Below are 11,925 nucleotides of genomic sequence, written 5' to 3'. Positions count from 1 at the left end.
ATTAGTAGATCACTTATTCTACTCTCCTAGGCATGGCCCAGCTGCCAGAGACAGACATGATCTTATACCCACACACAGATGCACAGAGAGAAAGAGAGAGAGGGAATCTGTGTATGTCCTTTGCCTACTCTGTGATCATTAAAAATCTGATAACACTTCTATAGGAGAATGAAGGTTAGACCCCACCTGCTAGTCATTCTGCCCAGGTATCAGCTAAACATTGTCTTCTTTATTCTCAGTAGTAAGGCTATGTAGCTGTTACATACCTGCTGTGCTCTGCACAAGAGACGGCTGCATATGAATGGGCAGAGAATTGCTCTTCCTTTGTGCCTGGCCTACCTTACAATGCATCAGTGTGAAAGCCCATTGCTTCTAAAAAATGATAAGAAAGTAAAAAATGTTATTGAAAGATCAAACCTGAGGCCAGATTTTGCCTGAAGACTAAACGGCTTTATGAGCAAAACACTGAGGTTCAGGTAATCGATGTTCAATGTCCATTTCTACCTCAGATTTCTTTCAGCCCACTGGGGACACCATTTAATTTAGCTGTTTGCTGTAAAACAAAGATTGTGCTCATTCTGCCTCTACCCTCCAGCCTTTCCCTAGTCTTCTCTACTTACACTGTAAGATCTTCAAGTCAGGGAATTTAATGTGTTTGTACAGCACCTCACACATGGGGACCTGTCTCCCACCCTGGGCCTCTACACATTGCAAAAACCACACAGCAGCAGCTTGGAAATGAGAGATTAAACACAGAAGTTAACATTGCTTTCACCAGCATAGATAGAGTTAACCCCTTCCAATACTCTTTTCCTTTTGTCCCAGAAATACAGATGTGCCATTGTGTCAGATCTGACATTTTTGGATAATATGGGAACCAGGAAAAATAGCAACAGAAATAATCATGGGGTAGGTACCACCTGCCTGGACTTCTCCATGGGAATGAGTGATCTGACAATTATAGACTTCAGGTGCCTTGAGAATCATCTTTCCAAACTGCTGCCAGAGGGGGAAAAGACTAGTTCTGATCAGATATCTAGACAGCTTTGAAGTTATTTTTGTCCCTGACACCTAATAGTGGGCTATTGGTAATTACAGGAAAAACATAACATGAAAAAAAAAAAAAAAGTGGGATGTCTTTTCTATTTCTTCCCCCATCTACTCAGATCCACAGAAATGCTATCCCTTGAAGCATATCCCTTAATCCTATCCCGTGAAGTGCCACTTTAAGGAAACTTATTGTTACTTGAAATGAAAAGACGACTGTCGTGTGAGATACTATTATTATTTCTTATTTAATGTTTTTATATAATTGACGTAATATCATTTTAAACTGCTCTAGAAGGCTACTACTACAATGTCTGAAGAAAATAACCATTTTATAAAACAATGCAGTGGTCTTAGAGTGGGTAGGTAGATATATCTGCTGCTAGAGAGGTGGGAATTCAAAAGTGGAAGTCAGAAACATAAAGGAGAAGTAGAAGGGGATCTAAAACAAAGGAAAAAGGGAGGAAAAAACAGGAGCTGGGGAGGGCAGCAAAGAAGGGAGAACAGAACAGTTCATGTCATCCACATGAATATGGGATGTCTGACACAAACCTATCTACACAATACCTAAACACTTTATTTCATTTAGTAATAGGGCTTGATGCAGCCTAGAAAGAGGCGATTTAAGAGCCCCAGTGGCTCCATTTGCCTATTCAAGCTAACTGGAACTGCAGCAATCGTCTGGATTCCTTGTTGGACAGCACAGGGAGGAGGAGACTGCCTAATGACAGCAAAGAAAAATCAGGACTTCTACTATTTTATTAAACTGTCAGGACTGATCAATAAAAATTACAGGTATCCTAAATCTGTTGGCATCTCTGGAAGTGCTAGAGTAGAGGCAGCRAGAGGGCAAATACAAGTTTGAGAGAGCAGGTTTAGGCATCAGAGAAGGGCCATGTTGCTGAAGATTCTCTGCTGATCTCCTTGACTTCAGTGGGAAAAATAAGCCCTTGGGGGGGRAAAAAAAAAAAGTCTTTTGATCAGAAGCTTTATACAGAATGATGAAAAGGAAGAGCAGAGGGACAGAACAGACTAACAAAGAGGATAAGGAAAAGATGTGTAGAGGAAGCCTGAGGAAGATGACTAGGAGGCTGCAGAAGTTGGCAGTGGAGAGACTAGCTCTGAAGTTAGTGGGTTCCAAAAGGAAACCTTGTCTCTGGCCTGATTCATTGCAGAGATGCTGCAGTTATATGCTGAGCTGTCTGGCATTGTTTTGAACTATCCGAGAAATCAGTGGCATTCAGGGCAAATTATATCTAATTTACTGTACAAATTGCCGAACTATTGGACCTAGAAAATGTGTTTATTAAAAAAACAAAGGAATAGGCATGGGTCACATCTTTGTGGCACCAGATAATCAGACAGAGACTAAACCCACTAATATGGACAAATTGCTTTTGATTTTTCATGCTGGAAAGGTAACCAATAAGGGCTCCTTCATCTCAGCTTTCACTAGCCTGAACTACAAGTGGCCCAGAAAAGGGTGCTTGCCCATTCCAGTGCTATTGATTTATTTGGGAATGCCAGTCATTGACACACACTCATGATTGAAACAGTGAATATTTCTATCAATTTGTAACTTTTCATGCTTCATAGCAATCAACAAGTAACTACAGGGAACTGGTWTTTAGCTGGACGCACTATGTGAAATATCTACAACTCTTCAGGAAGTTCTTCTTTCACCTTGCAATGTCAAAAGCCAAGAAGCCTTGATGTGATGGAGGTAAAAGGGAAGATGGTAAGAGACTTTCTGGAATTTATAGAAGGGTCTGAGGGTGGAACTGACACCAAAAAATGCAAAGCTGGGGAAAGCAGATTGGTTGTTACCCACATAATCTATCTCCTTTCTTTTTTGAAAGGGACAGTAAATAGGTCAGTTTGATAGGTCATCTATCATTCTAAGTCATCTATTTTTGGAAATTGAAATGCCAACAAATACCTCTTACCACTATCAAAAACACCTGACTTCCTGCTGAGGGCAAGTGGAACGCTTGAGCCTAGGAAGTGCACAGATTACACTTTTCTTTTTTTGTCTTCAGGGAGGGAAAGGAAAAGCTCAACAATTTTTATTTGTTGTCATTTTGTTAATATATGTAGAGGAAAATCTGCTTGGGCAGTTTTTTTTTTTCAGGAAATAATCAAATTTTGATTAGTGAACTAATKAGTCATTCTGAATTTGTCTACATATGTGCAGAGTTTTAAGTTAGATCTAAACAATTACAGCATAGGAAAGACACAACACATGCTAACAAAGCTCGATTTTAATGGTACTCAAAATGACGTATTTAGAATTAACTCTATGATACASACTGAACCCAGTCATTCATACAAACTTTGATTTGTCAGAAGGGAAACTATAAAGGACTCATCCATTCTGACTCTTTCTGTCCTAATATCCAAGTGGAAAGTGCTCCCATGCTCCACATCAATCAATTAATTGTACCTTGGTTATAGACTTAGACTCAGTTTCATATTGGCCTACACAGGCTTGTTAAGACTTAATCTTATCCAGATTCTTGTACCATTAATAACACATCTTTCTTTGTGTGTCTAAGAAACCTGTCACACTGCAAGGCCCCAGTTTTTTAATGCTACTTTTCTATCCATGAATTGTACTTTTCAGATAAAATTAGTAAGTGCTGGACAATGGGATTTGGAATTTTACTTTTTGAATGGAAAGAATATTTTTCTGAAAAGACTGAAGACTCTTAATGGATAATTTAAAAAAAAAAAAGAAGGGGGAGAAACATCCAAAGCAAATCTGAAAAGCTGTATCTTTAATGAAACAAAGGAAAAGAGAGTGATTTTTTTTTTTAAGTTTAATCCCATCCCCCCACTGCCATTATCTTGTTATAATTGGACAAACTTGCAACCTGAAATCCTCTCTAGAATGGTGCCAAATAATTATGTAGATCACTATATAATTACGTACATTCAATGTTCTCCTCAAAAGCCTGATTTATTCAGAATTGTAAAGCCTATGCTYTTGATTTGATTCTAAAGGTCTTTGTCCCCACTTATGTATTAGYTGCCATCTTGGCTGACACTATGCCTTGGACTAGATATAGGCAAGGTGCAAGTGTGAACTGTTAAAACTTGAGCTGAAGGTMCAGGGTGCTTTTGTTAGGGCTGTAAAAGACTCAGAGCACCTGCAGACTGAGTGCAGAAGGAGGCGAGGAGCACACAATGCACTACGAGTCCTCTCAACAAGAAATTTGCTAAAGTGTGGCTTAACACACAAGTGGTAGTTACAGATCCGTCTGGTTTACACAGATGTAAGAAAAAGACAAAATTTATTTCAGAAGATCAGAAATGTTCATATCAACCCCATTTTGCTATTTTTTACAGTCACAGTTTGTAGGGCATTTTCTTCTCCCAGATATTATTTGAAGAATTTAAATACCTTGTGCAAATTTTTAAACTAGAAGTCAAASGTGAATAGACACGTAAAATCTATCTGCGATTTTGATGCAAATGATGTGTAATCAGTAAATGTGCCACTTCTGTGAAAATATGAATAACCTTTCCGAAGTTTTATGGTCAACTTTTTAAAGCAATAATGTTCACTTACTTGCATGTGTGTTCTGATGAGATCCAGATATTCAGTAATTCTTTGGTTAACTTCTGTTGGAAGTTTGGGACTTGTATATTAAATAGACAGCAAGAGACAGTCTGCAAATGAGTAAAATTTTTAACTTCACATTCATTATGCAGTTTCTGAAATGTCTGCATAGCAGAAAAGTGAGATTCATGCAAACCTTTCTCATCCAGAGACATCAAGGAAAACTTTTCTTTGACAGAAGGGTTGCAGGTTGAGCTCCTGAGGAAAGATGGAAAGCATCATCATATAGAGGTCGATAACCTATAAGGAAAGTGAAGATGGGCACAAAATTGAGGAATGTAAATTGAGAATAAATAAAATTCAAAATGTGAGATTTATCTCCATCATAATCATCTTTGAGATATTTCTATAAAAGAGATGGTAGAATATTATTTTAATGAATGCATCTTCAATTTAAAATCTAACTGGACAATGAATTTGAAAAAAATGTTTTGATAATATCTTGAATTTTAAAAATACTCTTTTTTTTTAAGGAAAAAGGGAATATTTTCCATGTGAGAAAAGCTTCTAAACTTGTTTTTTTTATAGCACAGTGTTCTTATTATACATTTTGATCTCTCACAGAACTTTGAGCACTGAAGTGACCTGTGAAAGCTGACTCAAGAATTTTCTCTCTACTGGAGTTCATTGTGGTCACTGTTTGAAATGCTACTCTGATATGAGCTACTCTGATAACTGAATGCTGGAACACATGTTGGCCTCAGAAAAGAATACTTTGAAGAGAGGCATGTCCCAGCATAGTCCCCTTTGCCTGACACTCATGTAAGGAATGTCTATGGTTCACTATTGCTATTATATTCCTGAGACATGCAAAAATCTGTTTCTTGCAGTATTTATCAATAACTTTTGATAGCCTTGTCCCTTAAAAGACTCCATCTTGTTCAAAAAGGCAATGACCTGGTCTTGATCAAACATGATAATTATATAGAGTGATACTACATAAATGAGAATGATACTCATCAATGCTTCAGAAAATGTCTTGTGTATTCTAGAGCACATCTGTTTAGAAACATGAGCTGCCTTACAGCCGGCTTTCTGTAGTACGTTTAGTTGTATACAGATAAAACTTAAGGTTTCAGATGTTATCTTCAAGGCACACAATTTTCTGTCTACACTAGTAAATTCAGGAACAGGATACAGGACTTGAGAGCTATTGCAAAACTGTGCAGCCTGCTTGGTTCTTAGCCTGCTCACTGACAAGGTTTTAGCTTAAATGATCTACTATTCTTCCAGACAGTTTCTGTCATAMAACTTGTTACATACATTGCACCCCTACAGAATAAGACAATGAAGAAGATCAATTTTATTTGAAGTTCTTCTGGAAGGCTCTTAGATAAAGCTATCATAGCAATGATATAAGATAGTAAAGTGAACAGAAACAAAAACAGTATCCTGGGTTAGAAGGGCTTCTAGTTTGCTTTGGAATGAAACTTCTTACRCTTAGAGGCAATATTTACTAGACTAGGAGTTAAACTAGGATTCTTTCTTACCTTCCTCTCTCATGTAATTCACAAAGTTTTATTGGTATGCAGAACTTGAATTAAGTAGAAATTAGGTATCATTTCCACAGCGTATCTGCAGATGTGGTTCTCAGTGACAATAATATTATAACTAATGTACTAGCAAACTGTACAAGACCTAGCCATGATGCTTTTTATTTTCCAGGTGTCTGAACTCAGCTTAATTCATAAATCATGAAGGTTGGACTCTGGAGGGTTCCTTGGGAACTCTGTCATGTAATGATGCTTGACAAGGTTAATTTTCCTTTTTAAAGACCCACATCTTAGTAAACCTGTAACGTTGAAATTCGCATACTATCTGATGTTAATTATGAGAAAGAAAACTGAGGCCATGCTTGGATGTGGTATCTATCAGGAGTCTAACTGTGGACCTCCAGAATTTTCTGCATGTCTTCTTTAGACACACTAACTGTGAGCATTTTATAGAACCATGAGGCTTAGAATGAGGACATCAAATACACTGATTCAGTGGTATTTGTGAGTAAATGAATAAAACTAGCTATGACTCTGTGTGTCTTTGCCTGGATACACAGATGAAATACCATAAAACATAGYTGAAGGTGCTTCACCATCAACTAAAGACAATAACAGAAGTATTCCCTTGGTTTGACTATGACACCACTGGAAGAGAATAAGGCTCATGCTGTCCAACTCTGTAAGTGACTGTTGTTAAGATCATCTTGCTGTGCAGTATGTCCTACCAATACACACTGGTGCTCTCAGTCAGCCCTTGGCATCCAGAATGCTCTACGGAACAAGGTGTAGTGTGGTCACAGGCTGAAAACTAGGGCACATTGTCCCAGCAAGCAGCAGTTTTTCAGCAACATCCTTGGAAAAATTATCATCCTGGATAAGATCAAGGGGTCCTCTTTCTTGACAACTGGTCTCTGAAAGTAACTAGTAGAAGGAGTGTAGATGGAAAGAGTATAAAAGATGGGGCAGCTACAGAATTATTCCTTTACTGTTATTAGCCTTTCAACTTCTATTGTTCTSACAAATTTCCCAAGTTGATGGATTTAATAGCTGCTAATGGCTCTGTCCTCAACAAATTTGTTTAATCCTTTTTGAGCTTTGGCTACCACAGCATCTTGTGGCAATGCATTTCACACACTAATGATAAGCTTCTTTTTATTTGGTTTCAGTCTGCTTCATAATTATTTCATTGGCTCATTCAGAACTACTGAATCATTTTTTCCCAGTTGCCTACTTAGTATTATTCACATCCTCCCTTCATCCCTTCTTTTGCTCTTTTACCTGTCAGGCAAATAAATAAAATTAAAAATATCTTTATATACAGCAACATATTCAAATGTTATTTAGGATTCCAAACTAGTTATACATTGTCCTTTGTCACATTCCAGCATAGCTGAGTATTGATTACAACACTATAACCCAAATGGTCCATATCATCACTTCTTTTTAAGACTGCCTTTTATCAAGGAAACTTGAGTTTAGAAAAACAACCCTTCTCCATCCTATCATGCTGTCTCCCTCCCATTAYGGATACTCTAATTTCATTTATGGACAGTGTCTAATGAGAATGACAGCTAGAAAGTTTAGCCTTAAAAAAGAAATAAGTCTTATTTTGACTACAACAATCTAGTGGSAGGCCAGAGGTCTTTATTTTGTTTTAACTGTAAGAGATTTTATAATCTCCATCCTTGCAGATACTCAAAATTCTAACAGGCAAGACCCTGAGTAACCCGCTTTAACTGGATTAACTTTGTACAGGATATGTGAGTAAATGACCTGCAGAAGTTGCTTCCCTGTTATATGTCATTTTAGGATGAWGTGTATCTTCTTGATGCAACAGTCAAGCCATATATTAAGTCCATCTAGTCTTATGTAACAGCAGGTGGTGATGCTTTCTTACAGTTGAATATGAGTTGATATAATGCACAATAGATTGATTCTTATATAAAAAAGAAAAGAATCAAGATGAACTCTCCTCCTCTTATATCTGGGAGAAGTATAAAAAAGGACAATGAAAATTTAGCACGGATTTTCAAAAAAACAAACAAAAAAATCCCACAAAACCCACAAACTAATAAGCAAAGATGTGATTAAAGGAAAACATTGCAAAAAGCAGAAAAAGTAACCCAAAGGAGAGCTGCATAGTGAATGATTTTATTGCAGAAACACAGAATCACAGAATGGTTGAGGTTGGAAGGGACTTCTAGAGATCACCTAGTCCAAGGAACATGTTGGGAAGAATGGATGGGATCGAATAGTTAAAGAGAATATTTTCAGTTAATAACTCATCTTAAAGGGATAAGAATAAAAGGAATATAATAATAATAATCCAATATTTAAATTTAATTTGTTTTATTAACAGAATAAAATGTTCCTCAAACAGAGTAGAGAGTGTGGGTGAAGGGACAATGGTGATTCATGGATTTCCTCATACTTCGTGATTTTTCCAAAGTATATTTAGTATGTTAGAAAGATATTAAAGTTCCTGAATTTTAAAATGTTGTACAAACAAATGAATAAATCAAACAAAAAAAAAATGCAAACTGCTTCTATGTTCAGCTAGAATTGCTACTTGAAGCATTCCTTCTTTTCTCCTTTTTCTCCCTTATTAATACTGTAAAATATAATTTGATTCCATGAGATTGGAGATTTTTCTATGGTTTGTGGTGTCCATATTGATGAAATGCTCTGGTGCTAGTGAGCAACATCATATATCCTTGCACATAGGTATCCATTTCTGTTCATGCAAACATTTTTGGCCATAACACTGATAATCATTCATAACCTCTTAAGAGAGAAAGTAACCTGAAGAATAGCTTTCCCTCCTATATTCAAGCCTCTTGTGTTACAAACAATTACATATATATCCTATACAAAAGAGTTATGTGAGAATAGCTAGTATTACTTGATAGCTGCCAACCTTTTGGAGGAATCTAATGAGGAAAAAATGGAATAATACAAAGAAGAATTTTCAGGTATAATTCTGCTCCTTTCATAAGCACCTGGGGATTTTAAACCTTCAAAAAGAAGGCACGCAGATGGCCTCATTAGAAATCTAGCACATGTTCTAAATGTTTTTTTTTTGGTTTTGTTCCTTCGTATATCAGAGTAGTACTTATACCATTCCTTCATATATTGCTATTACCTCAGTAATCTTTTAGATCCTGGAAACTTTTAATAAAGTCATACAAGGCTCACAGTTTAAAAGCAATAACTGACAATTATCCACTTAGGGGGTTAGAAAATTGCCTTGAGAATGTAAAGTACACTACCAATCATATCTTTGTTATTTAATGGAGAGCTATGGTAATTTAGTTGGTGTGACTGTCATGTAATGGGCCACGGTAAATTCACTTGAGAAAAGAAGATCACGGGCAGGATATATACCACCACAAGGGCTCTGAGGGTCCTAAATTTATATTTTCCTGTAATGCTAAAGAGGTTTTTCAACTCATTTTCCATTCTGAAGCCTAAATTCTCCAAACTGAATAAACCATCACTCATAAATTCACTGTGACAAACAAGGAGGCGAGTGTATGTACATGAAATATAGATTTAATAAATATTCCTCAAATACAGGGAAACTGCTTACACATATATATATAGCCAGCAGTGTCGCATCATGTACTTTTCAAAAAGGATGTCTGGTAAGGTGTTACTCTGTTTTTTTAACACTGCTGAAAACTGAAGTTGTTGATTTGTTGGCTTACTTCAAGACCACTTTTCTCCTAATKCTACTAAGATATGCAGGGGTCTAGATCCATTGAAACTATTGGGGACATACACCACAAAATAAAAAGACTGTGAATTAAAATTTGTTTTGGAGGAAGGCTTAAAATATTTCTTAAATTAATCCATTTCTTATGTTAATCCATTCATTTGTGCCTAGTTCCATAATTTCCTTGGCTTATTAACTCTCAGGTCAACTTGTACCTTTTAATTATTGATTCAAGAATAATAACATATGGACCTTTTGTATTGCTGAAGATCTGCTAATTTCTGCTGTGTGTCTACCTATCTACATCTGAATCTAGAACGTTGGTCTTTGAATGCTTTATTAAGACAAGAAAAGAAAATATCACTCTCTGTCCCTCCTTATGGGTAAAGTCTCAGCTAAACTATTAAATAATGTATCCTTATTATTTGCTGTATGATTTGTGCCATATTATCATGCATTATTATTACACAATTAATCATAATGACTATTGTGAGGAAGATAGAGAACTGAAGAAACTCTGAATAGATCTATTTTAAAATATTATTTGTACTTTAAAAACAAAGCTTTTTAAACTATCAGCATTTTYCAATGAAAACATCTTCAATAGTTATTATTCTTTGAATGCAAAGCAAGAGCATAAGAAAATCTGATGCAGCATTATTTTTGGTTGCTAATTAAAGTATTGAAAAGTTTGAGCAAGATCGGAATTTTTCTTATGACGTGAAAGAAAGAAAAAAATGTAAATCATCACAGTATTTAGAAGACTCTGGCAAAGGATTTGTTTCTGTAATAAAGYCTTTTTTTAATTGTCATGCAGACAATAAAGTTCAGTTCATGGAGCCTTTTTAGAATAAATAGGATTGGAAACCAAACTTCTAGCATTTTCTTTGTTTATATTTGAGATAAATCAGCATTACTCCTCTACTTTCATTCCATTATAAATGCAGTCCTTCTCACTTTACCCTTTAATAATGTGCAATACTGTGCATGAAAGAACGCCATGTGCCTTAATCTTATTTTATGCTAATTTTGCTAAAATTCTACCCCCCAAACAGTACCTGTAAAGAACCTACTGCATTCTGATATTAATATTCAGTTCAAAATGCTCCAATGATTTGTTATATATTATAGCTGGAATATTTTAAAAGCTACCTCAATCTAATTAGTAATATGATAGATTTTTTACCTGGCTTGACTTTGCAGAGCAGTGATTGCAGAAGAGGTTACCATTAATGTGAGATACAACGAGGGCTAATCAGGAACAAGTAAAACAATGTGTCACCTCACAAGAGTGATGATGATTTACCCTCAGAATACTATTGAATATCCCTTTTCATCACCCTTTTTGTGMAAAAAAATCCATACAAAAATATGGCGGCTTATTAAGCAGCCCAAACACACGTCACTAAARTAAATCTGTCTTCTGTTTAAAAAAAAAGGCACTTAAAAAAACGCTGTAACTCTATTTGTGTAGTATGAAAGACACTTATCTTATTCACGAGACCATTTTTTCCCCCCTGGAATGTAGACATTAAAGATATTACAATTTCCAATCTACTTGCAGTGTAATTGATTCTTTGATGTCCATTTTCTATGTTACAAACATTAAACAACTTGTCTGCAGGTCAGTGATGATTTTTATTTTAGTAGGAGGTTTTATTATTTTTTATGTAATTGATGAAAGCTTTCAGTTATTTATTTATTTTCTTTAGACTACACGGTGTGACCTAAAATTCTATGTTCACTCTAAAGGAATAAGAATTTTGAATACATGTGACATGAATAAGTAACTATAAGTAACTTTGTGTTTTCCTTATATTAGGAAACATCGAAAAATATAGAGACAGTGCAGGAACATATGATAAAAGTCACTGAGAAACTGAGACAATTGGCATATATAGGCAGATCTTTAGAAGGAAATAATAGTMTGGATAAAAAATTATGCTTTAGACCAAGAAATAAGAGCTGAGAAGCAATTTTTGTATAGTGTAAGAATTAAAAAAATAACAAAATATTCACTGTCCTGATGAAGACTAAGGAGTCAG

At 35.7% G+C, this 11,925-nt stretch overlaps 1 long non-coding RNA gene across 1 annotated transcript; it reads right to left on the bottom strand.

Moving 5' to 3' along the window:
• Positions 1-321: 321 nt before the first annotated feature.
• LOC112947163 lies at positions 322-4,715 on the bottom strand. The gene is made up of 2 exons (XR_003249355.1): positions 4,619-4,715; positions 322-372 (listed from the first exon to the last, which is right to left on the bottom strand). It is a non-coding gene; the product is annotated as an uncharacterized LOC112947163 (long non-coding RNA).
• Between the last annotated feature and the right edge of the window lie 7,210 nt (positions 4,716-11,925).

This window comes from Nothoprocta perdicaria, unplaced genomic scaffold (genome assembly GCF_003342845.1).
Source record: "Nothoprocta perdicaria isolate Ctin4 unplaced genomic scaffold, notPer1 scaffold_10, whole genome shotgun sequence".
NCBI classification, from domain to species: domain Eukaryota; kingdom Metazoa; phylum Chordata; class Aves; order Tinamiformes; family Tinamidae; genus Nothoprocta; species Nothoprocta perdicaria.
The sequence above is the reverse complement of the archived record's forward strand: the minus strand, read 5'-3'. Positions and strand labels throughout refer to the sequence as shown.